General features: G+C 44.4%; 1 protein-coding gene across 4 annotated transcripts in view; it reads left to right on the top strand.

The window, feature by feature from the left end:
- Positions 1 to 285: 285 nt before the first annotated feature.
- Positions 286 to 25,578, top strand: part of LOC117397862 (methylcytosine dioxygenase tet3-A) — a 67,280-nt gene continuing 41,987 nt past the window's right edge. For 2 of the 4 annotated variants that reach the window (XM_059008662.1, XM_059008658.1), the window contains exons 1-2: positions 8,850 to 9,271; positions 9,793 to 9,849. The gene's annotated coding sequence lies outside the window, so the exon portion shown is untranslated. Of the gene's footprint in view, positions 475 to 8,849; positions 9,272 to 9,792; positions 9,850 to 25,578 lie in introns of those variants that run through there. The other 2 variants (XM_059008660.1, XM_059008661.1) reach the window with 2 other exon arrangements.

The following is a 25,578-nucleotide window of genomic DNA, read 5'->3' as shown; positions in this document are numbered from 1 at the left end:
TAGCTTGGGAGAATACCTCCTTTTTATTAACGGAAACCCAGATCAACAGCAACTCAAATTCAGGAGGCGCTGCAAACAAAACAAAAGGACACTATTGCGGAGCAATTGGCGACTAACTCCGGGACCATGAAAAAATTTAAGGCGCCTCTTTCAGAAAGCGGGCGGGACATTTACGAGTTTTCTGCGGAGGGGGGCGATCCGAGGATCTTTCTGGGAGGGGGCAGGGTGGTTTCGGATTGCGACCGGACCGGGTTCGATCAGCCGGGGCATTCGGTGATCCACCCCAGCAGGAGTCCCGCCCTCATCCCGTCGCTGGATCTGGTGGACTCGCAGAAGAAGAAACGCAAGCGATGCGGGGTCTGCGTGCCCTGCCTGCGTCGGGAGAATTGCGGCAGCTGCAACAGCTGCCTCAACCGCAAGACGGGCCACCAGATCTGCAAGCTGCGGAAATGCGACGCACTGAAGAAGAAAGCGGTGAGTGTGCAGCGCGGGGGGGGGGGGGGGGGGTGGGAGCATGTTACAGTTCTCAACTGGAGGGGGGAGGAAGGGGCGTGTCAAACTTTCTAGCGGGCGCGGTGAGCGTTCTAATAATACAGTAATTATAGTAACATAACAAACAAACAAAAGCAGAGACCCAATCACGGGCTGTTGGATTAAGCATCTGCTGTTCCCCGTGGCAACTGTACTCTTGGATCGGTTTGTGGTGCGTGAAAAAAATAACAGAGTGAAAAAAATGACTAAGGTGGGGTGTGATTCAAAAAAGGTTGAGAACCCCCCCCACACACCCCCCCCCCCCACCCCCACGTGCTCTAGAGAAGTGCTTTGACCAATCGTCATTGTGTCTGAGAGCTCTCCGAATCTGGGCTATATATAGAGAAACACCTGCCTGCTGTTAAATACAAGGTAAACTTCGAAGCACGTCAGGTGTCTTCGTCGATCAGATATAAGCCCTGATGAAGGCGCTAGCTCCTCAAGACCCCCCGTGGCACCCTGACTGAGTCCCCTCACCCGAATAGATTGGACGTTCTCGGACGTTTGAGAAACCGCTCCATAATTACCATGCTCATCAATTGCACGCTGCTTGACTGAATCAGAAAGGTGTGCAGGAGATGCGAGTCATGTCACTTAGCTGGCCTATTGTGCTCGTTCTGGCTCGACTACACCACCTGTAACACTTCCACAGCCTCCCCGTCACCCACTCCATTAACCTGCACTGTCCTTCAAGCTCACCCAGCTCCTGGGCTAATGTGAATTGGTTTGCTTGTGGTGTGTTTAGTCTGTCAGGAGGTATGGATTGGAGATGGGGGAGGTGGGAGAGCAAACTTTCATCTTTCACCTCCTGTAATGTAATCAGAGCTCTGACCAATCAGCATTAGGTGGAATTTCCAAACAAACCCCTCCCCCCCACCCCACCCCCCACTCAGACTCCTGAATCGATTGACATTTGGGTCACAGTGTGACCTTAAGTCCTGGTGCAGGGTTAGAGAAAGGGGGAGGGGGGCTCTTGGGAATTTCAAGGAGAGAGGGAGGAGGAGGGCTTCAAGGCAGGAATGTATCCCGTTGGAATAAGGGAGGGACGACCTGACTCAGGGAATCATTGGGGTGTTACAGAGCCATGTTGGTTCTCACAGAGCTGCTGTTGTTTCTTATAACATCATGTTGGCTTATGTTGAGGCTTTGCTTTTCAGTTTGAATTATATAAGTAGGAACCTTCCCCTGTTCTGTGCACTGCTCCTCTGTGCTGTAGCCTGTACCCCTGTGCTGTACCCTGCTCCTCTGTGCTGTACCCTGTTCCCCTGTGCTGTACCCTGCTCCCCTGTGCTGTACCCTGTACCCCTGTGCTATACCCTGCTCCTCTGTGCTGTACCCTGTACCCCTGTGCTGTACCCTGCTCCGCTGTGCTGTACCCTGCTCCTCTGTGCTGTACACTGTACCCCTGTGCTGTACCCTGCTCCTCTGTGCTGTACCCTGCTCCCCCGTGCTATACCCTGCTCCTCTGTGCTGTACCCTGCTCCCCCGTGCTATACCCTGCTCCCTGGTGTTCCCCTGTGCTGTACCCCTGTGTTTCTTTTTAGCAATAACAATATGCAGTGAACCACAAGCAATGCGAGTAACATTATTATAAACATTTAAAAACATGGAAAAGCATGCTGGCAGTGGAAACGCGCAGCACGGGGTGATGAATGGTTTACTTGACACCCATGCTCTATCGCTGCTCGTGTCAGCTGTCAGCACGCCAGTCGGCACGTAGGCAATTTACAAGCCGCCGTCTCGTCTTGTTTGCAATTGTGGAGAGCTGGTCTCAGCTGCTGCGTGACACTTCTATTGTGGGAAGCAGAGGAGACACAGACGACAGCTCAGTCTGGATTCGGGACAGTGCATCTGTGAGGCCGGCCAGGAGCTTTTAAATATTCATGAGAGAGAGGGAGAGAGAGGGAGAGAGAGAGAGAGAGAGAGAGAGAGAGAGAGAGAGAGAGAGAGAGGGAGAGGGAGAGGGAGAGAGGGAAAGAGAGGGAAAGAGAGGGAAAGGGAGAGAGAGAGAGAGAGAGAGAGAGAGAGAGAGAGAGAGACAGGATTTATTGCAGAGGCACTGAGCGCTGGTGCCAAGTTAACATGTGTGCACCAGCTGGGAGGGGGCCAGGCGTTATTAGGCTTTGTCAGAAATAGAACCCCCCCCCCCCCCCCTCACCACCCTTCCCTTCACCACTCCCCCTCTTTAACAAAAGTCAAAAGGGGCGCAAAGCCATGCCAAATTAAAAAACGAATGAGCTCAAATAGGCTCTGTTTTCGGCTTTGGAATCGACTGTTCACGATTCAGTTGTAAAAGCATAAAAAGTGTGGTCAAGCGTAGTAAAAACTGTGGTAAAACTGTGGTAAATGACAGACGGGCAGGGTAAAAAAAAACCTGTATAAATTACATTTCAAGATTCAGCTGATGCCGAGTCAGTAGGAGTGATAACATCTGTTTTATTTTTAACTTTTAAAGTCAAAACTGTTTTTTTTTTAAGTGACACGGTAAAATGCAGTCAAATTACATCATTAAATACGGTTAAAATACTTAAATACAGTTACAATCAATACATCCTCAGTTTATTATATATATTGCGTATATTTAGAGCTATAGATATTTATAAAATTATTATTATTATTATTATTTTGGATATACACAAAAGGTTTAAATGTTTCGGACAAAAGCCCTAAAATTTTAGGACTGAGACGAAATTAAATAAAAAGCTATGAACATAATTTTGATATTTTATTTAACATCATCTAATTATAGAAACTGCAAAATGATATCGCAAAAAGTCAACCAGATTACGAAATGTCACATTTTCAGTTTTTCTTTAAGCATATGGAAAACTACAAAGCGGTCTGTAATTCAATATGTTAATGTTATTCAGCAGGTTTCATTCGACTTCATGAAGCAACATTTGTTAATTCTATGGGGTGAAACTTTTGGCCATAGCTGTATACAGTATATAAAACACACACAAACTTATAGTCGTTTTGGAGTCATAAACTATAGCATCACAATTGAGAAGGAGAGGGGGTGAGAGAGGGAGACAGGAGGTCATTTAAGGGAATTGATTCCATTATAATTACCTCCACATTCCCCCTTTGTTTATTGCATCACTTACTGCCATACACTTAAGTGTAAATTTTTACATCTCATTATCAGTGCACCATTAATGACCCACTTGCCCCTGTAGAAGATGGAGTGGGGGTTGATGCAAAACCTTGTACTAATCAGTGCTGTGCATATGAATAGAGGAAGGAGAGAGCTGAGTCATTGTGCAGCGAGGGATCAGTGCTGTGTCAGGTGTTCCTTCGGGCATTGTCTGCCCCTTCCCCCGTGTTAATTTAGGTCAGCCTCTCCTCGTCACTTCCCAATCCTAACGGCACTCGTTGAGCCCAGCTTCCTGTAATAGAATCCCCTGGAGCTGCAGGTTTCAGGTTACAGGGGGCAAGCAGGGCCTGTGGCAATCATATTGGTGCAAGTACTTCATAACTCCCACTTTTTTGTCAGGTCTTGTAACAAGCATTCTTTTTCCTTAGGCACCGTAAACTACTTAGAGGGCTGCTTAAACTTTTGAAAAGTCCTACTTAAAGAGACAACAGCTTATCATAGTATGTTGTTTGCATGGTATTTTTCGCAGTTTTACCCACGGTCGTACTATGCATTGACCATAATGTCTGGGGCAGCAGTGTGGAGTAGTGGTTAGGGCTCTGGACTCTTGACCGGAGGGTCGTGGGTTCAATCCCAGGTGGGGGACACTGCTGCTGTACCCTCGAGCAAGGTACTTTACCTAGATTGCTCCAATAAAAACCCAGCTGCATAAATGGATAATTGTATGTAAAAATAATGTGATATCTTGTAACAATTGTAAGTCACCCTGGATAAGGGCGTCTGCTAAGAAATAAATAATAATAATGTACCATGCTTTTAAACAGCTCTCTGTCTGGGCTTTACAATGCTTAACTGAAGGAGCTAAGAAAATGGGTTTTGAAGCACTGGTTAGCTCTGCTTTAATGCACCACTAGGGATCGCACATGACACATAGCACACTGGTATGCAATCTCCTCGTAGATGCAGCCCTGCCATTGTACCAGGTAGCTTTGCCTTCCCTGTGTCTGATTATCCTTCTAGGAGAGTTTCATTTACCTGTCACACCCAGCGTGGCGTTTTCCTTCAGGATCAGAGCATCTCCATGGCGACGGTCGCTAGGAGACCCGTACTGAGGCAGCGTAAACAGAGCTGCTCCTCTGGACCGTGTCAGACTGCAGGACCCTGTGTTTGTTCTGCTCTGCAAGGAGGCAGCCCGGCAGGATTTGGGTAATCTGAGCAGTGTATATTTGCACAGCCAAACGAGGTTTCCTTCAGGGCAGAGTTAGATTGCTTGTTTGTAGGGAGGGGCCTCTTATACAGAAACCTAGATCGTTTTTTTTCAAGTTTTTTCAAATTTAGGGCAGCAGTGTGGAGTAGTGGTTAGGGCTCTGGACTCTTGACCGGAGGGTCGTGGGTTCAATCCCAGGTGGTGGGGACACTGTTGCTGTACCCTTGAGCAAGGTACTTTACCTAGATTGCTCCAGTAAAAACCCAACTGTATAAATGGGTAATTGTATGTAAAGATAATGTGCAAAAAAATAATGTAATTGTATGTAAAAATAATGTGTTATCTTGTAACAATTGTAAGTATCCCTGGATAAGTACGTCTGCTAATAAATAAATAAATAATAATAACTTCACAATGTTTCGTTATGTTTAATATACCTTTGTGAAGTGTGTTTGAAAACAAGCAGTGGAGGTACTTGTAGGCTTCTGATGCCATGGTAACTACAGCTGTGGATAAAGGTTTTGCATCACTTAGACATTTTGCATCAGCCTATAGAATGAACTCATGAAGGAAACCTGCTGAATAATGTTACGTTGACATATTGAATTACATACCGCTTTGTAGTTTTCCCATCTATTTAATGATTGAAAAATGTGACATTTCGAAATCTAACATGAAATACTTTACTACTATTATGGCTTCTGGTATATATATATACCTTTATGCATAAATGCACCTTTGTTATATAGGGTAATGTAGTAATTTGGTGCTGATATAGTAAATCTTTGACACAACAAAATATGTAATCTCCTTTTATTACTTCCCTTATAAAAGTTTCCCAGAGTAAAAACACAGCACAGTGTAATGAAGCATAGTGAAAGCACAGGCCAGCATTGTAAAGCACAGAGAGGTGTGGTAAAGCATAGGGAAGCATTGTAAAGCACAGAGAGGTGTGGTAAAGCATAGGGAAGCATTGTAAAGCACAGAGAGGTCTGGTAAAGCATAGGGAAGCATTGTAAAGCACAGAGAGGTGTGGTAAAGCATAGGGAAGCATTGTAAAGCACAGAGAGGTCTGGTAAAGCATAGGGAAGCATTGTAAAGCACAGAGAGGTGTGGTAAAGCATAGGGAAGCATTGTAAATCACAGTGAGGTGTGGTAAAGCATAGGGAAGCATTGTAAAGCACAGTGAGGTGTGGTAAAGCATAGGGAAGCATTGTAAAGCACAGAGAGGTGTGGTAAAGCATAGGGAAGCATTGTAAAGCACAGAGAGGTATGGTAAAGCATAGGGAAGCATTGTAAAGCACAGAGAGGTGTGGTAAAGCATAGGGAAGCATTGTAAAGCACAGAGAGGTACAGTAAAGCATAAGGAAGCATTGTAAAGCACAGTGAGGTGTGGTAAAGCATAGGGAAGCATTGTAAAGCACAGAGAGGTCTGGTAAAGCATAGGGAAGCATTGTAAAGCACAGTGAGGTGTGGTAAAGCATAGGGAAGCATTGTAAAGCACAGTGAGGTGTGGTAAAGCACATTAAAAACCATCACAAACAATAATGGCATTGAAACGATCACACAGTTGTGTTCTGGTTATAAAGAACAGCAGTAGCACAGCAAGACTGTAGACAAGCAGAGGAAAGTGTGACGAATCCCAGAGTTTTACCCAGTTTGATAAACTGGGTGAAAACTGCAGGGAGTTTGCATTGCACAGCTACTCTTTATTTTATACAACACTAGCTTGTGATTTCAGACCTAAAAACTAATTAAGATTCGTGACAGAACATCTTCACGATAACATATAGTGTATGCATGCATTTCTGTCAGCATGGCCTAAACGAGAATGAATCATAAATGATAGACTTGTGATGTCACAGCCTGGTATGCAGTTTCTGTGTGTGCGTGTGTGCATGCGTGCGTGTGTGTGTGACAATGCTGTGTGTTTGTGCGTGCGTGTTTCTGTATGTGTGTCTGTGTGTGTCTGTGTGTGTGTGTGTGTGTGTGTCTATGTTTGTGTGTGTCTATGTTTGTGTGTGTGTGTTTATCAGTAATTTCCTGATAGTGGTTTGCAGAAACACTGTTTACTTTACTAACAGCATCCTAACCGTGTCCTCCCGGGAACTTCCTGTATTTGGTTGCTAAGCAGCCCGGCTTCCTTAGCAACGACCTGCTTTCCATCAGAGCTTCAGTAGCACGCACTGGCTTTGTGTGTCACAGCTCTGAACTGACTTATCAATATCTATGGCTAATACAACAGCAGCTTCACATTCACCCCAGAGGAACAGCAGTGCATTCGCTGGTGTCCCTGTTATATTTTTACATGCAGGGCTGTATCATTCATGACATGAAAACATTTGTAGGATCCTTTTCTAGCAAGCCCTTATACAAGTTTCCCTTATAAAGGTAAAAGCCCAGCAAAGTGTAATACAGCAAAGTGAAAGTCTGGTGTTTTAAAAAGGCAGACCACAAAAAAATCAGAAAGGAAAAAAAAAAGTTTGTGAGTTAGAGAAAGAAAGTCGATTTTAGATCCGTTTTTTCTGATCATTTCTGCATTTATGTATTTATAAATTATAAATAAACCAGGGTAAAGTATAGGAAATGCAGAGTGTAACTACAGGAAAAGCATGGGGGGGAAAACTACAGAAATGCTGGGCAAAATTACATTTTCTAAGGGGGGGTCGTGGGGTGCAGTTCAGGAGCTGGGGGGGCTAATCCGCTGGCTGGAAGCTTGTGGGGTTGACCCCAGTGTCCTGTCCATTGTCTCAGCTGGGGGAGTCCTCGGGTTCAAATTAGCAAGCAGAACGCCTCGATGAATTAGAAAACTGGGGCGATGGTGCATGCATGGCTTATAGCATTGGATCAGGGGCTGTGATGCACAACTGATGAGATCAAAAAACAACAATAAAACAAGACTTTTCTTACGAGGAAGCCAAGCAAGCATCAAAGAACCCGGGATCTGCAAGCGACAGCCGAAATAAATACTGTGGAAGCTGTTTCACGGAACTACCATAGGCGGTACAATTTGCAATAACTAACTTTTGATCTGCATCTTCTTATATGTATTCCCATTGATCGGTTGATATGAATCCAGGTATGCTAATGAGAATGTCGTTGTGTATTATATTGGCCCTGGTACAGTTCCTTTCTAATGAATTGAACACTGATATCTGTGATTGTTCTGCACATGTCCCGTATGATCCTGATTCAGTGAGTGATTTAAATTGTGGGTATTCTTCACCTGTTAGCAATAAGGATGGTCTTGAATTGAAACGTTTGTCTAGCACTTTTGCCTTGTGCTTCTGGATAAAGTAAATGACTTTTGCATGACCTTGGCAGTTCAGCGAATGATTTTTGCTGCCACACTTCATAGTGTTCAGTGTCTAGTCTATGTCTACGGTCTACACAGCTTGTCTGTTGACACATTCTTATCTTTTCTGCGTCTCGATATCTTTGGCGGCGGACTTTGCGCTCTTTCTCAGGTCATTTTTCCTGTCCATTTTTTCTTGTGAGACGATCTCATCTTGTAATATTTATTATCACCTCTTGATGCTTCACAATGTACTGAAACAGTTTAAACCTTAAAATCTGCAAAACTCCTTAAGACTATAAAATATATACAACTAAAAGGGACTTTCAATAAAACAGAAATTATACATAAAATATTTTCAAGATTTGCTTTAAAATATATCAAATATATAGTGGGATTAGCAAAGCCAGTGCAATCCATTCCGCTCCTTTTATGTGACTCCGGTTCGTGTTTTACCCCCAGCACTTGCACAGATGGGCCTCAGTGATAGAAATACCAAAGACATTGTTTCGCAAAGCCTGGGTAAGGCCAGATAATTGACAATGTGTAGAACCCCCCCCCCCCCACACACACACACACACACACGCTGCCCCCTCCCTTCCTCAACCCAGCTCCCTCTCCCTCCCTCACTCTCTTTTCTCCCATAGCAGCAATAAGCCACCCTGTGTTCTATTGGCTGCTTCGCTAGTATGCATGATCCGCTGTGGAGTCATCACAACACAGCAAGGGCAGACAGGAGAAAGGACGCCCCACACAGCATTCCAATCACGTACGCAGCCAGCTAGAAAAGGGGGAGGGAGAAAGAGACAGAGAGAGAGAGAGAGAGAGAAACGCAGAGAGAGGTGGAGGGGGGGAGCAGCAGCACACAGCAGCGTTAAAGCGATACCACGGTTTACAGAGAGAAAAAAAAGAAAGAAAAACCCCTCTAGTTGTATTATTGCCTGCACTGTACGGTGCAATCCATGAGAAGTCTTAGTGGGACAGACTGGAAAGATGGCTGCCTGAATGCATGAAAGAGAGAGGGGGTGAGAGAGAGAGAGGGAGGGAGAGAGTAAGAAAGGAAGAAAGAAAGACAGATCTAGACTCTGATGGGGATAGTAAAGCCTACCAGGATAAAGAAGAAGGAAGTACGGATTAATAGGTAATTATAGAGACCTCTGTAGATTGCATGCTGTACACACAAGGGTTTGCTTTCAGGATATGGGGATTTAAACCCAAATCCAGGAACTCTGTACAACACATATGAAATGAATGTATTGTAGAATTATATATATATATATATATATATATATATATATATATATGTATATATGTATATGTGTGTGTGTGTGTATATATATATATATGTGTATATGTGTATATATATATATATATATATATATATATATATATATTAGTTTGTGTAAATGCAAATATATTTGAAAATTCTGACTATTAAAAGCTGCCCCATACACACAAACATGTTACATACATAAATACCATTTCTTTCTTTCTCTCTTTTTGTTTGTTGTTCTGGTTGCTAGTTAATGATTAAAGACCTGCTCAATGGGGGGGGGGTCCTCCATGTCTGTCGCATTGTTATATTGATTTTGTTATCCTCTCTCTCTCTCCCCCTCTCTCCTTTCTTCATCTCTTCTTCTTTGTGATTGCCCCTGTGTAAAGGTGGGACTTCAGGGCAGTAATACAGCACGGGGCAGAGTCCCAGCACTGGCTAAAGAGGTAAGAGTCCAAAAGAAATGCGACGGAAATGGGGAGGGGGGCTGGGTGGGGGGGGGGGTACTGCCGTCTAAACATTAGGGTCATAGATTCTATTAATATTCCTGCTGGGTTTTTTATATATTTTTTTTTTTGCTGGTGCTTCAGGCAATGTACAGACCAACACCGTTGACTAAAAAGGCTCACAACTGATCTCATGCTATTTTGTGTTGGGATTTTATTTTGGTATCCCGCTGTGATTAAAACATTATGCAGTGAGAAGGATGTGTGGTTGAGAGATTTAATTTGGTCCCTGACGAATCTGTTATTGCAAAACGTTTACTCAATATACTATCTATCTATCTATCTATCTATCTATCTATCCATCTATCTATCTATCTATCTAGCTATCTAAATGTTTGAGGTGTGTTGTCAAATGATTGTAAATGTCAACATTGTTTTTTTTATATTTTTTTTTAATAATAAGCGTTAGCTGAGCAGCTGTTGTTTTGTGCTCTCAGAACTGTGTTTTTGATTCTATAATAACGACACCTCTGTTTTAATCGGGCTTTGATGCCTGCTTTCATTGAAGAGGGATTTCATTCTCGATTTAAAAAAGACTGCTAATCACTGATACTGATACTGACAGCGCGGGTGTGTGTTTTCGTCGGGGGACCGTTATGATTCCCTGTCACCGATTCAACCTCCCACGCTATGCATTTATTTATTTGAATTATCAGGTGTCTTGTTGCCGGGTAGATTAGACTCACCTCGTACGCTGAGTTTAAAGGCGTTTGTGTGTCTCGTGAGGTGAAGGGAAGTTAGGTGGCCGCACGCATGCGCATTTGGGCGCACATGTGTGTCTGTGTCTGTCTAGCTTCCCAGCTGTTTTTCTACTCTTTTGTAGCACAGCGCAGCTCTAGTATTTGCAAGGTGTTTCTGTGATTTTGCTGAATTGCTTCGCAGTTTCGAATGGACAGCTGCATAGTTAAATATAATATTTTAAACATCAAGGACCCCCGTTTTCAAAGTGTTTCCTCCGTTCCTGAATTCACTCCTGTTTTATTTTAAAGTGAAAAAAAAATCCTTTTAATGAGAAACAAGCCCCATTCAGAGTGCTGAAGAGGATGTGAAATATTTGGTTCTAGTTTTGTAAAATGAACGGGCGGTTTTACCTCATTCAAAAAATAGGAATTAATTATAGACTGGAGTAAACGTTTTGAAAATATGGCCCCTAAGTCATCTAAATATTGCGATTGAACAGTACACACATAGGATCAGCATAGACATAGAGTGAGGATCCGCATAGACATACAGTGAGGATCAGCATAGACATACAGAGGATCAGCATAGACATACAGTGAGGATCAGCATAGACATACAGTGAGGATCAGCATAGACATACAGAGGATCAGCATAGACATACAGTGAGGATCAGCATAGACATACAGAGGATCAGCATAGACATACAGTGAGGATCAGCATATACATACAGAGGATCAGCATAGACTTACAGAGGATCAGCATAGACACATAGGATCAGCATAGACATACAGTGAGGATCAGCATAGACATACAGAGGATCAGCATAGACACACAGAGGACCAGCATAGACATACAGAGGATCAGCATAGACATACAGAGGATCAGCATAGACACACAGAGGACCAGCATAGACATACAGTGAGGATCAGCATAGACACACAGAGGATCAGCATAGACACATAGGATCAGCATAGACATACAGTGAGGATCAGCATAGACATACAGAGGATCAGCATAGACACCAGAGGACCAGCATAGACATACAGAGGATCAGCATAGACATACAGAGGATCAGCATAGACACACAGAGGACCAGCATAGACATACAGAGGATCAGCATAGACTTACAGAGGATCAGCATAGACACACAGAGGATCAGCATAGACATACAGTGAGGATCAGCATAGACATACAGAGGATCAGCATAGACACACAGAGGACCAGCATAGACACATAGGATCAGCATAGACATACAGTGAGGATCAGCATAGACATACAGAGGATCAGCATAGACACACAGAGGACCAGCATAGACATACAGAGGATCAGCATAGACATACAGAGGATCAGCATAGACACACAGAGGACCAGCATAGACATACAGAGGATCAGCATAGACACACAGAGGATCAGCATAGACACATAGGATCAGCATAGACATACAGTGAGGATCAGCATAGACATACAGAGGATCAGCATAGACACACAGAGGACCAGCATAGACATACAGAGGATCAGCATAGACATACAGAGGATCAGCATAGACACACAGAGGACCAGCATAGACATACAGTGAGGATCAGCATAGACACACAGAGGATCAGCATAGACACATAGGATCAGCATAGACATACAGTGAGGATCAGCATAGACATACAGAGGATCAGCATAGACACCAGAGGACCAGCATAGACATACAGAGGATCAGCATAGACACACAGAGGACCAGCATAGACACACAGAGGACCAGCATAGACATACAGTGAGGATCAGCATAGACACACAGAGGATCAGCATAGACACATAGGATCAGCATAGACATACAGTGAGGATCAGCATAGACATACAGAGGATCAGCATAGACACCAGAGGACCAGCATAGACATACAGAGGATCAGCATAGACACACAGAGGACCAGCATAGACATACAGAGGACCAGCATAGACACACAGAGGATCAGCATAGACACACAGAGGATCAGCATAGACACGCAGTGAGGATCAGCATAGACACACAGAGGACCAGCATAGACACACAGAGGATCAGCATAGACATACAGAGGACCAGCATAGACACACAGAGGATCAGCATAGACATACAGAGGACCAGCATAGACATACAGAGGATCAGCATAGACACGCAGTGAGGATCAGCATAGACACACAGAGGATCAGCATAGACACATAGGATCAGCATAGACATACAGTGAGGATCAGCATAGACATACAGAGGATCAGCATATACACACAGAGGACCAGCATAGACATACAGAGGATCAGCATAGACACACAGAGGACCAGCATAGACATACAGTGGACCAGCATAGACACACAGAGGATCAGCATAGACACACAGAGGATCAGCATAGACACATAGGATCAGCATAGACATACAGTGAGGATCAGCATAGACATACAGAGGACCAGCATAGACACCAGAGGACCAGCATAGACATACAGAGGATCAGCATAGGCACACAGAGGATCAGCATAGACATACAGTGGACCAGCATAGACACACAGAGGATCAGCATAGACACACAGAGGATCAGCATAGACACGCAGTGAGGATCAGCATAGACACACAGAGGACCAGCATAGACACACAGAGGATCAGCATAGACATACAGAGGACCAGCATAGGCACACAGAGGATCAGCATAGACATAAAGAGGACCAGCATAGACATACAGAGGATCAGCATAGACACGCAGTGAGGATCAGCATAGACACACAGAGGATCAGCATAGACACGCAGTGAGGATCAGCATAGACACACAGAGGACCAGCATAGACATACAGAGGACCAGCATAGACATACAGAGGATCAGCATAGACATACAGAGGATCAGCATAGACATACAGAGGACCAGCATAGACATACAGAGGATCAGCATAGACATACAGAGGATCAGCATAGACATACAGAGGCTCAGCATAGACATACAGAGGATCAGCATATACATACAGAGGACCAGCATAGACATACAGAGGACCAGCATAGACATACAGAGGACCAGCATAGACATACAGAGGATCAGCATAGACATACAGAGGACCAGCATAGACATACAGAGGATCAGCATAGACATACAGAGGATCAGCATAGACATACAGAGGACCAGCATAGACATACAGAGGATCAGCATAGACATACAGAGGATCAGCATAGACATACAGAGGCTCAGCATAGACATACAGAGGATCAGCATATACATACAGAGGACCAGCATAGACATACAGAGGATCAGCATAGACATACAGAGGCTCAGCATAGACATACAGAGGATCAGCATAGACATACAGAGGACCAGCATAGACATACAGAGGATCAGCATAGACACACAGAGGACCAGCATAGACATACAGAGGATCAGCATAGACATACAGTGAGGATCAGCATAGACATACAGAGGCTCAGCATAGACATACAGAGGATCAGCATAGACATACAGAGGATCAGCATAGACATACAGAGGCTCAGCATAGACATACAGAGGATCAGCATAGACATACAGAGGACCAGCATAGACATACAGAGGACCAGCATAGACACACAGAGGACCAGCATAGACATACAGAGGACCAGCATAGACACACAGAGGACCAGCATAGACATACAGAGGACCAGCATAGACATACAGTGAGGATCAGCATAGACATACAGAGGACCAGCATAGACATACAGAAGATCAGCATAGACATACAGAGGATCAGCATAGACACACAGAGGACCAGCATAGACACACAGAGGACCAGCATAGACATACAGAGGACCAGCATAGACACACAGAGGACCAGCATAGACATACAGAGGACCAGCATAGACATACAGAAGATCAGCATAGACATACAGAGGATCAGCATAGACATACAGAGGATCAGCATAGACATACAGTGAGGATCAGCATAGACATACAGAGGACCAGCATAGACACACAGAGGATCAGCATAGACACACAGAGGACCAGCATAGACATACAGTGAGGATCAGCATAGACATACAGAGGATCAGCATAGACATACAGAGGATCAGCATAGACATACAGTGAGGATCAGCATAGACACACAGAGGATCAGCATAGACATACAGAGGATCAGCATATACATACAGAGGACCAGCATAGACACACAGAGGATCACCATAGACATACAGAGGACCAGCATAGACATACAGTGAGGATCAGCATAGACATACAGAGGATCAGCATAGACATACAGAGGATCAGCATAGACATACAGAGGACCAGCATAGACATACAGAGGATCAGCATAGACATACAGTGAGGATCAGCATAGACATACAGAGGACCAGCATAGACATACAGAGGATCAGCATAGACATACAGAGGATCAGCATAGACATACAGAGGATCAGCATAGACATACAGAGGATCAGCATAGACATACAGAGGATCAGCATAGACACACAGAGGATCAGCATATACAAACTATTGAGCTCCATCACTGATCATTATTAAGAGTTGCAATGGTCAATTATCAATAATTCCAGCTTTTATAAAGTGATATATATATATATAGAGAGAGAGAGAGAGAGAGAGAGAGAGAGTAGAAATCTCTCTCTCTCTCTATATATATATATGTGTGTGTATGTACAGTATGTATGTATGTATTTTCTGTATGTAAAATAGTTTAAATGCATTTTTATGTCTTTTTTTAAGATTCTGAAGCTCTTCTGATGTCCATCTGCCGTCTAATAAGGAGCGATATTCTGGGAAACCTATTGGCTTTTAAGATAATAAAAAAGCCACCTGCTAATATATGACTGTTAGTTAACTTGCTGCTATATGAGTCTCTGTAAAGTGGTTTTGGAAGCTATAGCTCCTGCTCGAGGTTGCCTTTGCATTACTTGCTCTGTGTATTCCCTTATAAAACTCAACTACGATAACTGGGTTGGAAATACATGCTCTGAATAATGTAAAGTCTAAGTACAGCTACAATATAGTCAATGCTCCTGATGTTTAAAAAGTTAAAAACTCAGCCATGTGTTTTAAAAAGTTCCAAAAACAAAAAAAAAATCTAAATCAAAAAAGGCTTTTAAGTTAATTCTTTCTAAATTAGTTTTATTTGTCTCCTTAAAAAAGATTGGGTCACATTGTCTTTCTATTAATAGGCCCTTTGTCTGATAGTCCTGGCTTTACCCAGATCTCTAGGCAGCAGATAAAGGGTTAACGTTGACCTACTTTCCGTGGGAAAAGTGACTGACAGATGACATCATTGCAGTAATCGTGGCTTCCTTACCGCTTTCAGCCCTGAGGTGTGGGGGGGGATCAAAGCCAGGCTATGCCTCATCTATTACTCTATATTATTCCTTTTAAACTCCCCTATTACAATGATTTTCCTACTCCTGTGTCTCTCGTGTGTGATGTAGAGACCATTGTGTTTTTTGACTGTTCTGCCACCTGTCTGGGTGCTGTTGTAAATACTGTATCAGTTGGCTGTAGAATTTATACGCTTTGATGGCAGCGTTACTTTAAAGGTTTTTTTGTGTTTGATCGTGAAAAAAAAAGAAACAAAAGGAATTGTAATTATATTGTATTGGCGTGACCCGGGGCAGATTGATCAAGCAGGAATTTGTGAATGTTTTCGTGTAAAAGTAATGTTAAACTTAAAGGGTAGGATATTTACTCCAAGATGTCATTCACACAATCTTTCAGATACTGTTTATATATATATATACCTAACATGAATGGCCTACAATGTGTAGTTTTATAAGAAACAGAATTAGATAATGTAAAATATAGAAGAATAAAGGAAAATAAATGGATGAACAGACTCAATACCACGATGCCTGAAGGTTTACATAGAAAGGGATAGTAGATCATTACATCATTAACTATGTAGTTAATGACATCACAAGCACATTCATAGACTTAAATAGAAATAAGTGAGTGTAGTTGTCATGGCATCACAAGCCTCACTTTCCCTTGACAAAGGTATGTTAAACATATCGAAACGTTGGGAAGTTAGTCAATTTAAAAATCCTAAAAGAAAGTAAAATGTAATTATACATGAATGCAGGAAGCACTTTTTTTTTTCACGAAGAACTCTAAATGTATGGATTAGCCCACCAGGTGAAGAATCTAAAACACAAGGAAAAACAATTAGATTCTGTGCTGTTCAATTAGATCCGTCCAGTCGGGTGAATTGATAGGCCAAACGGCCTCTTCTCGTTCCCAAACTTGTGTTACGTTCTTATGTTCTGAAAGACTGTCTTTGAATAACTCGGCGGTGTTGCACAGCCAGTAAGCTGCAGGCTGTGTGTGTGCTGTGCTGGGGGTGGGGGTGGGGGTGGGGTGGGGGGTGTTACAGGGGTAAGCACGCGTGGCTTTTCCGTGCTGTTCTTATTGTTGTTGTTTTCCTCTCTGCTCGTGAATGACGGCTCGGCTCACGGGCCGCGCACGCTTGGAGTCAGAGAGGGAAGTCATGTCAGGATCGGATGAGAATCGCTCCTCGGTGACGGGGGAGAGAGAGCACAGGGCAGGGATGGGGGCATGTCAGGATCGGATGAGAGGCCGTAGGGCATTCTTCAGAGTGCGGGAGGCTGAGACACCCCTGTAGAGACATCCAAACACAGACCTCCCAGGGAGGCCCTGCCCAGACTGGCATTGAACACAGGAGCTATATAGACAGACAGACAGACAGACAGACAGACAGCTAGGCAGATAGGCAGGCAGACAGACAGACAGACAGACAGACAGCTAGGCAGATAGGCAGGCAGACAGACAGACAGACAGACAGACAGACAGACAGACAGCTAGGCAGGCAGACAGACAGACAGACAGACAGACAGCTAGGCAGATAGGCAGGCAGACAGACAGACAGACAGACAGACAGACAGACAGACAGCTAGGCAGACAGACAGAGAGACAGACAGACAGCTAGGCAGATAGACAGACAGACAGACAGACAACTAGACAGACAGACAGATAGATAGACAGACAGACAGAGAGACAGACAGCTAGACAGATAGGCAGACAGACAGACTGACTGTTAGACAGACAGACAGACAGACAGACAGATAGCTAGGCAGATAGACAGACAGACAGACAGACAACTAGACAGACAGACAGATAGATAGACAGACAGACAGAGAGACAGACAGCTAGACAGATAGGCAGACAGACAGACTGACTGTTAGACAGACAGACAGACAGACAGACAGACAGATAGACAGACACAGAGAGAGATACACAGGTAGATTTATGTATGCATGTTTGTATGTATGCAGAAGAAAAATAATTGATAAACTGAAAACTCACTATTTTAATAATTGTGTCCTGATTCTCCTTGGATATAGAGCTGTCTGCTGTTTTTGAATTCCGTGCATGTATGTATAGATAGATAGATAGATAGATAGATAGATAGATAGATAGATATTAAAATCTGCCACTGAAGATCATTAAAACAGTCTCTTTAACAGTTTTTCTGTCCCGTTTTGGTATTAAATTGGGCTCCCGTTCACAAAAACTTTAATTCACGAGTTAATTAAAAAACCAAGCGACTAAACTGTTGACATGTCCTCCCACATCTTTTGATATGAATTCCTATTTTAGTTCTCCGGGATTCAGTAAGGAACCGTGTTTCTGTGCAGTGGATCGCGCTGGCTCCTCGCTCGCTCACGTTCCTCTCAAGCCATGCTGTCAGACTCCACGTGTGTGTGTGAGGTTTACAAACACTGAGCTCTGGATCGCTTTAGCAACCAGGGAACCCCCTCCCTGCCTGTGTGTGTGTCTCTGTGTGTGTGTGTGCATGTGTGCGTGTTGTTTTATATTAAATAGATGGAAAGCAGCTATAGCCAAAAGTTTTGCATCACTCTATAGAACGAACTAATTTTGCTTCATGAAGTCGAATGCAACCTGCTGAATAATGTCAACATGAATTACACAGCGCTTTGTAGTTGAAAAATTGAAAATGTGACATTTCGAAATCTAACATGAAATAGTGTACTATTATGGCTTCTGGTAGACTTTTGCGATATCATTTTGTAGTTTCCTATGATTACATGATGTTCAATAAAATATCAAAATTATGTTCATATAGTTTATTTTTTAAAATTATGTTTCAAGCCTAAAATTCTAGGTGGTGCAAAACTTTTGACCATACCCAGACATATTTCTCAGTCAGCCTAGGTCTATCAAAACTGTGCAGTATAAAGTTCAACACAATACCACCAGATCTCGGTACAAATCAATAATCATGCAGTATACACAGTATTGTGCTGTTGATATTTCTAATGATTGAACTTGCCCATAGTGGACACAGTAAAGTAATATATGCCTGTGCAATTTACTAGTTCGTTATCATGTAAATGTACCGTGTAACACGACAGAACAAGTAGCTGTGGTGATAAGTAGCACCGTGGTAAGTCAATCAATCAATCAACCAATCAATCAATCAATCAATCAATCAATCAATCAATCAATCAATGTATTTTTATATAGCGCCTGTCATGGCAAGCCACACCAAAGCGCTTTACAAAACAAGCAAAAATGAAACTATAATATCAAACATTAATTGCAACAATTAAAAATACTAACAATTAAAATATTAATAATATTAACAGTCGGTTTTTAATAAAGATTTCAATTCCTCCCGAGTGTCAGACTTTCTGATGACTGGAGGCAGGGAATTCCAGAGGGAGGGAGCACAAGGGGAAAAACTCCGACCTCCCAGAGCGACACACCTAAATACGGGAATGCAATTTCTGAAGCGACGATGCTGTCTACACAAATCATTTTTTCCAGAGAGTCACTAGATTTCTGAACCTGAAAAGCCAGTTTATATATATATATATTTATATAGCGCCTTTCATAGTGGACCACCATCACAAAGCGCTGTGAACTGTGCATTATATGCAGAGTCACTTACAATAGAACATTGATTTAACATCTCATCTGCAGGATGGAGCACAAGGAGGTTAAGTGACTTGCTCAGGGTCACACAATGTGTTAGTCAGTGGCAGGAGGTGGGATTTGAACTGGTGACCGTCAGTGGCAGAGGTGGGATTTGAACCAGTGGCCTTCTGGTTGCAAGCGCTGGACTTTGACCACACTGCCTAGTTTGTGACGGTCAGAATTTAGGTGACTTTTTTACAGCCGTTACACCATCGCGTTTTACCGTAAATGAAGTACGGCATTCTTTGCATCTTGCTGAAGTTGCATCACTGCGGTCTTTCAAAAGCCAGGTTTTAAAGTTATCAATGTCAAGCCACTCGTCCTGGAAAGAACAAAACCCTTTCACTTTCTTCAACATCCAAGTAGGGTTTTCTTCTGGTGCTGCCATATTCACTTCATGTTCAGGTATCAAGGATCCTCAGACCTAAAATCCTGCGAGTCCTGAATCACACATCAGCTCGGTACTGCTGGATTCTTTTCATCGTGTGGATGTGTTCACTGTCCCTCCTCGGCATTATTCAAAACTTCCAATGAGATAAGATACAAAAATAACACAACGTAGAATGTACAGATCGGACATTTTTTCTGTTGTATGTGAAAGCTTTTGTGAAGAATCTGCACATTTTTCTTTTTGCTTTTCAATAACAAGGTTTTTCTCAATGCATCGATTTACGATGGAGATTTGAGTAGGAAACGGATTGCCGTTTGCACATCTAGCAGTGATGTATTCCTGTGAGGTCAGTGCGTACTCGTGTGGGTTAAAACGAAGATGCATTTTACTGTAATCTCAGTTCGAGACACAAAAGCGAGCGTGTAACTTTCTGTAAGACCAATCAGGCTGAGTCATGTCCGACCACTTTCTGTTTTTAGCATTCAGGGGTTTCTTTGTTATAAATAACTGGAATCTGTGATAGCCACTTGTCGCTAGGCAACCTAAAGCAGCAGTAGCCGGCGTCGTATCTAAGTGACTCATCTCGTCTGGAAGCATGAGAGGCAGCGCTATTTCAGGTAACAGGAATCACGAACTGCAGTTTGCTTCCATTGTCATGTCCTTGCGTTTCTGTGAAGAGTAGCACTCGTGAAAGGTGTAGAATGACGTTGGGCCTGCAGACAAAAAATAGCTCTCCTGTGTTTATCTAAAAAGCAGGGCTAGCACATGCCTGCCCTGGACTGGACTGGAGGGAGCACCCTTTCTCTTAGGGAGGTGAGGGAGGGAGCAGTCCAGTCTCCATGGCTCAAGCCTGCCCTGGATTGGAGGGAGCACCCTTTCTTTAGGGGGGTGAGGGAGGGAGGGAGCAGTTCCGTCTCCATGCCTCAAGCCTGCCCTGGATTGGAGGGAGCACCCTTTCTTTAGGGGGGTGAGGGAGCAGTTTAGTCTCCAATGCCTGCCCTGGATTGGAGGGAGCACCCTTTCTTTAGGGGGGTGAGGGAGCAGTTTAGTCTCCAATGCCTGCCCTGGATTGGAGGGAGCACCCTTTCTTTAGGGGGGTGAGGGAGGGAGCAGTTTAGTCTCCATGCCTGCCCTGGATTGGAGGGAGCACCCTTTCTTTAGGGGGGTGAGGGAGGGAGCAGTTTAGTCTCCATGCCTCAAGCCTGCCATGGATTGGAGGGAGCACCCTTTCTTTAGGGGGGTGAGGGAGGGAGGGAGCAGTCCAGCCTCCATGCCTCAAGCCTGCCATGGATTGGAGGGAGCACCCTTTCTTTAGGGGGGTGAGGGAGGGAGCAGTTTAGTCTTCATGACTGTCCTGGATTGGAGGGAGCACCCTTTCTTTAGGGGGGTGAGGGAGGGAGCAGTTTAGTCTTCATGCCTGTCCTGGATTGGAGGGAGCACCCTTTCTTTAGGGGGGTGAGGGAGGGAGCAGTTTAGTCTCCATGCCTGCCCTGGATTGGAGGGAGCACCCTTTCTTTAGGGGGGTGAGGGAGGGAGCAGTTTAGTCTCCATGCCTGCCCTGGATTGGAGGGAGCACCCTTTCTCTCAGGGGGGTGAGGGAGGGAGGGAGCGGTTCAGTCTTGTGCAATGTGTACCATTGCATTATCATTGTAGAGCCACTGTTTGCCTGCATTGCCATTTAAGATAATTTGAGAAGGGCGTAGTAAGCACAGCATGGTACCATTCTAGCAATGGCAGCTCCACTCCCATTGTAGCTGGCCTAGTCCTGCCATTGCCTTTTAGTTTAGAACCCGTAGACTGCCATTGTAGTGTCCCTTCTGCCATTGCAGTTCTTGTGGTCAGGGAATGCATGAGAGACCAGTGTACATTAACCTTCATTAATGTGCCGAAGGGTCTAGACTGCAACACTAATAATATCTAAAACTTGTGTAATGTGGGGTATTGGGAGAAAGCACAGAGACGTTTCTAAGCCTTTATCAAATATTAACGTTTAAAATAAATCAGGAGCCATTCTCGAAATGGAAATGTTAGATGATAAAATATTTATAGTCACTCAGACAGATCTTGCAGTCTTGTGTGTAGTCTGGTTAGAGCGTGCTCTCAGTATTCAGCTGTGTGTCCACAGCCACAAACCCTGTGCTGTTCCGGTGACTGCCCTCCCCTCCCTCTGCAAGCAGGTTCATTCAGGTCTCGGTACGGAGAATGGGTAGTAAAGCACTGTGCTGTTCCAGTGACTGCCTGCCCTCCCTCTGCAAGCAGGTTAATTCAGGTCACAGTGTGGAGAATGGGTAGTAAAGCACTGTGGTGTTCCAGTGACTGCCCTCCCCTCCCTCTGCAAACAGGTTAATTCAGGTCACAGTGTGGAGAATGGGTAGTAAAGCACTGTGGTGTTCCAGTGACTGCCCTCCCCTCCCTCTGCAAACAGGTTAATTCAGGTCACAGTGTGGAGAATGGGTAGTAAAGCACAGGTTTTCTTGGGTAGACTTAATTCACTTGTCGAGGGCTGGATCATTATCAGATATAAAAATATTTAACTAGCCCTGCCAAGCTAACCAACTGCCCTCAACCAATTTGTTAACGAAGCCAGCATTCCTTCCCACGGTATCCCACTACTGTGGGCTGTAGTACTCCCCATGGCTCCACTGGGTCCTAATGCCCTCACGTTAGCCTGTACTCTCACATTCTCACATGTTCATACAGGGTTTTTTTTCTCTGTCTTTGGAAGATCTGTGATTTAAAAGTGTAGCCTTGATGTGACTCGCAGCTGCAAATGCATCATAACCCCGACCGCCCCTCCTCACTGAATAAAAACTGAAAGTGCTTTAGTGTCTGCAGCTGGTGCATCATTGTGTTTCTCTCCTCCTGATTTTCACTTTCAGTCTCTCTTATTTCCAGCTGTAGATGTTCTGAGGGTTTTTCGCTGGTAGACGTTTGACTGGCGTTTTTTTGGTCTTGTATTTTATTCGGAAAGGATCAAAGGTTTTTGGTCTGTTTTGAAAACGCCCGACAATCCTGGTGTCTTGGTTCACTGGTGAAAAGAAAGCCGGATGAGATTGGAGGATAAACTGATGGTTATCCTCCATGGGTAACACTAGTCCTGTTCTAGACACAAAGTGAATCTGTGTTCGGGGAGGTCGGTTAGGGTGTTTTTCCCATAGAAGTTAATGCCACATAGTTCAAGATCATGGGATCATGGGATCAAGTGTGTGTGTGTCAATGGGGACAGTTTAGATCACACACTGATGTGCAAGTATCATATGACTCCATGTACACTAGGACAGTTTGTAGGCTTTTCAACTCCCAATGCATTCTGGTAAGTGTAGTCCTGCTGTGAAAGGTACCTTAGACAGGACCAGAATTAAATTATTTTATTATTATTTATTTTCTTAGCAGACACCCTTATCCAGGGCGACTTACCATTGTTACAAGATATCACATTATTTTTACATACAAATGCATTATTTTTTACACATTAATTTTTACATACAATTACCCATTTATACAGTTGGTTTTTTTTTACTGGAGCAATCTAGGTAAAGTACCTTGCTCAAGGGTACAGCAGCAGTGTCCCCCACCTGGGATTGAACCCACGACCCTCCGGTCAAGAGTCCAGAGCCCTAACCACTACTCCACACTGCTGCCCAATGCATTGCGATATGAGTTGAAAAGCCTGAATGGTCCCACACTGTCCTAGTGTGCATGGAGTCATATGGCAGCCCGATGCGCAAGACCAGCTACAGAGTGCAAAGGTCAGAGCTTGGACATTTGGAAAACTGCTTAGACAGTGGAATTGCCATAAGCGGCCTTCCTTTTAATTTCATGACCGTTTAAATATTGAACTCTTTTAGCATTTCAACTTTAACATGGCTCATAACAAGAAACACTCTGAAAGCGTTTAGAATAAATGACGAGAGTACAAGACTACAAGAGCACAACACCAATGTGCCTCCCATAGTAAAAGCTAAGTGTAATCAAGCACAGTGAAAGCATGGTAATAAAAGAGGGTAGCATCATAAAGAATAGTCTGCTAAAGCATATAAATAAACATGGCAAAACAGGGTAAACTATGGGCTGCATGCAAACCACAGCTCTGCAATACAGACTCTCAGGATAATTCAAGTACGGGTTGTATTTGCGGATGCATTTTAATAGGAGCCGCTGAATATGCATCTGCAATAATGGTGTCATCAAGGGAAGGACAAAAATACTGGGCAAAAATGCCGCGGTACACTCTTATAAGGGACGGGACGAGCCTTGAGGGGCCGAACGGACTCTTCTTGTCCCCAAACCCCTCCTCTTCTTGTTCTGTTGTTCCGCGTGCGAGGAGCTCATGTGGGGTGAGCAGGGGAATCTGGTTCCAGTTGGCGTCGCAGATCAAACTTGTTTCCGTAACAGACCCGTTGCGGTCGGCCCCCCTGTGTTGTGCTTGGCAGCTCTTCCGAATCCCAGCTACGGGCCAAACGCCGTCCGCATGCGTTTCCAGGTTGTTAATTGCAATGTGTTTCGAATAACCCGGCCTAATGGCTTACAGCTTCCTTCAGTACTTCAGAAATTCGACTTCATTAGGGACTGCTTTGATGTGTGCAAGTTCTTACTGATGTTTAACATTTCTTCGTGCGACGTGCTGTATGGTGTTTGGATACTGGAAATAAAGTAGGACAGCTGCTACCCTGCTTCCCTCCCTCCCTCCCTTCCAGTACTTACATAACTAGAGCCACGCTGCTTCCCTGCCTCCCAGTCCCTCAACTCTAACCACGAGAGCCACGCTGCTTCCCTGCCTCTCAGTCCCTCCTCAGCTCCACTAGAGCCACGCTGCTTCCCTGCCTCCCAGTCCCTCAACTCTAACCACTAGAGCCATGCTGCTTCCCTGCCTCTCAGTCCCTCAACTCTAACCACTAGAGCCACGCTGCTTCCCTGCCTCAAAGTCCCTCAGCTCTAACCACTAGAGCCACACTGATTCCCTCTCTCCCAGTCCCTCCTCAGCTCCACTAGAGCCACACTGCTTCCCTCCCTCCCAGTCCCTCAGCTCTAACCACTAGAGCCACACAGCTTCCCCCCCTCCCAGTCCTTCAGCTCTAACCACTAAAGCCACACTGCTTCCATCTCTCCCAGTCTCTCCTCAGCTCCACTAGAGCCACGCTGCTTCCCTGCCTCCCAGTCCCTCCTCAGCTCCACTAGAGCCACGCTGCTTCCCTGCCTCCCAGTCCCTCAGCTCTAACCACTAGAGCCACGCTGCTTCCCTCCCTCCCAGTCCCTCAGCTCTAACCACTAGAGCCACACTGCTTCCCTCTCTCCCAGTCCCTCCTCAGCTCCACTAGAGCCATGCTGCTTCCCTGCCTCCCAGTCCCTCAACTCTAACCACTAGAGCCACACAGCTTCCCTCCCTCCCAGTGTCTCAGCTCTAAACACTAGAGCCACACAGCAGTCTGTTTACTGTGGTGTCATATTGATAAGCATAACAAAACAAAGCACAGTAAAACACAGGCAAGTAGGGTAAAGCAAGGTGAATTTACAATACGAGTATAAGCAGGGCAAACTGTGAAACGACTGTGAAATAGCTTACTGTAGCTTTAAGACGCAGCGACTCCGGAGCATAACATATGGGAAGCTAATCAGGGCAGGGCCCCTGTGGGATCCATCTGGCTGTAGCGAGGGGGGGAGGGGGGTTGCTGGCATTGG

The sequence above is a fragment of the Acipenser ruthenus genome, chromosome 37 (assembly GCF_902713425.1).
Source record: "Acipenser ruthenus chromosome 37, fAciRut3.2 maternal haplotype, whole genome shotgun sequence".
Lineage (NCBI taxonomy): Eukaryota > Metazoa > Chordata > Actinopteri > Acipenseriformes > Acipenseridae > Acipenser > Acipenser ruthenus.
The sequence above is the reverse complement of the archived record's forward strand: the minus strand, read 5'-3'. Positions and strand labels throughout refer to the sequence as shown.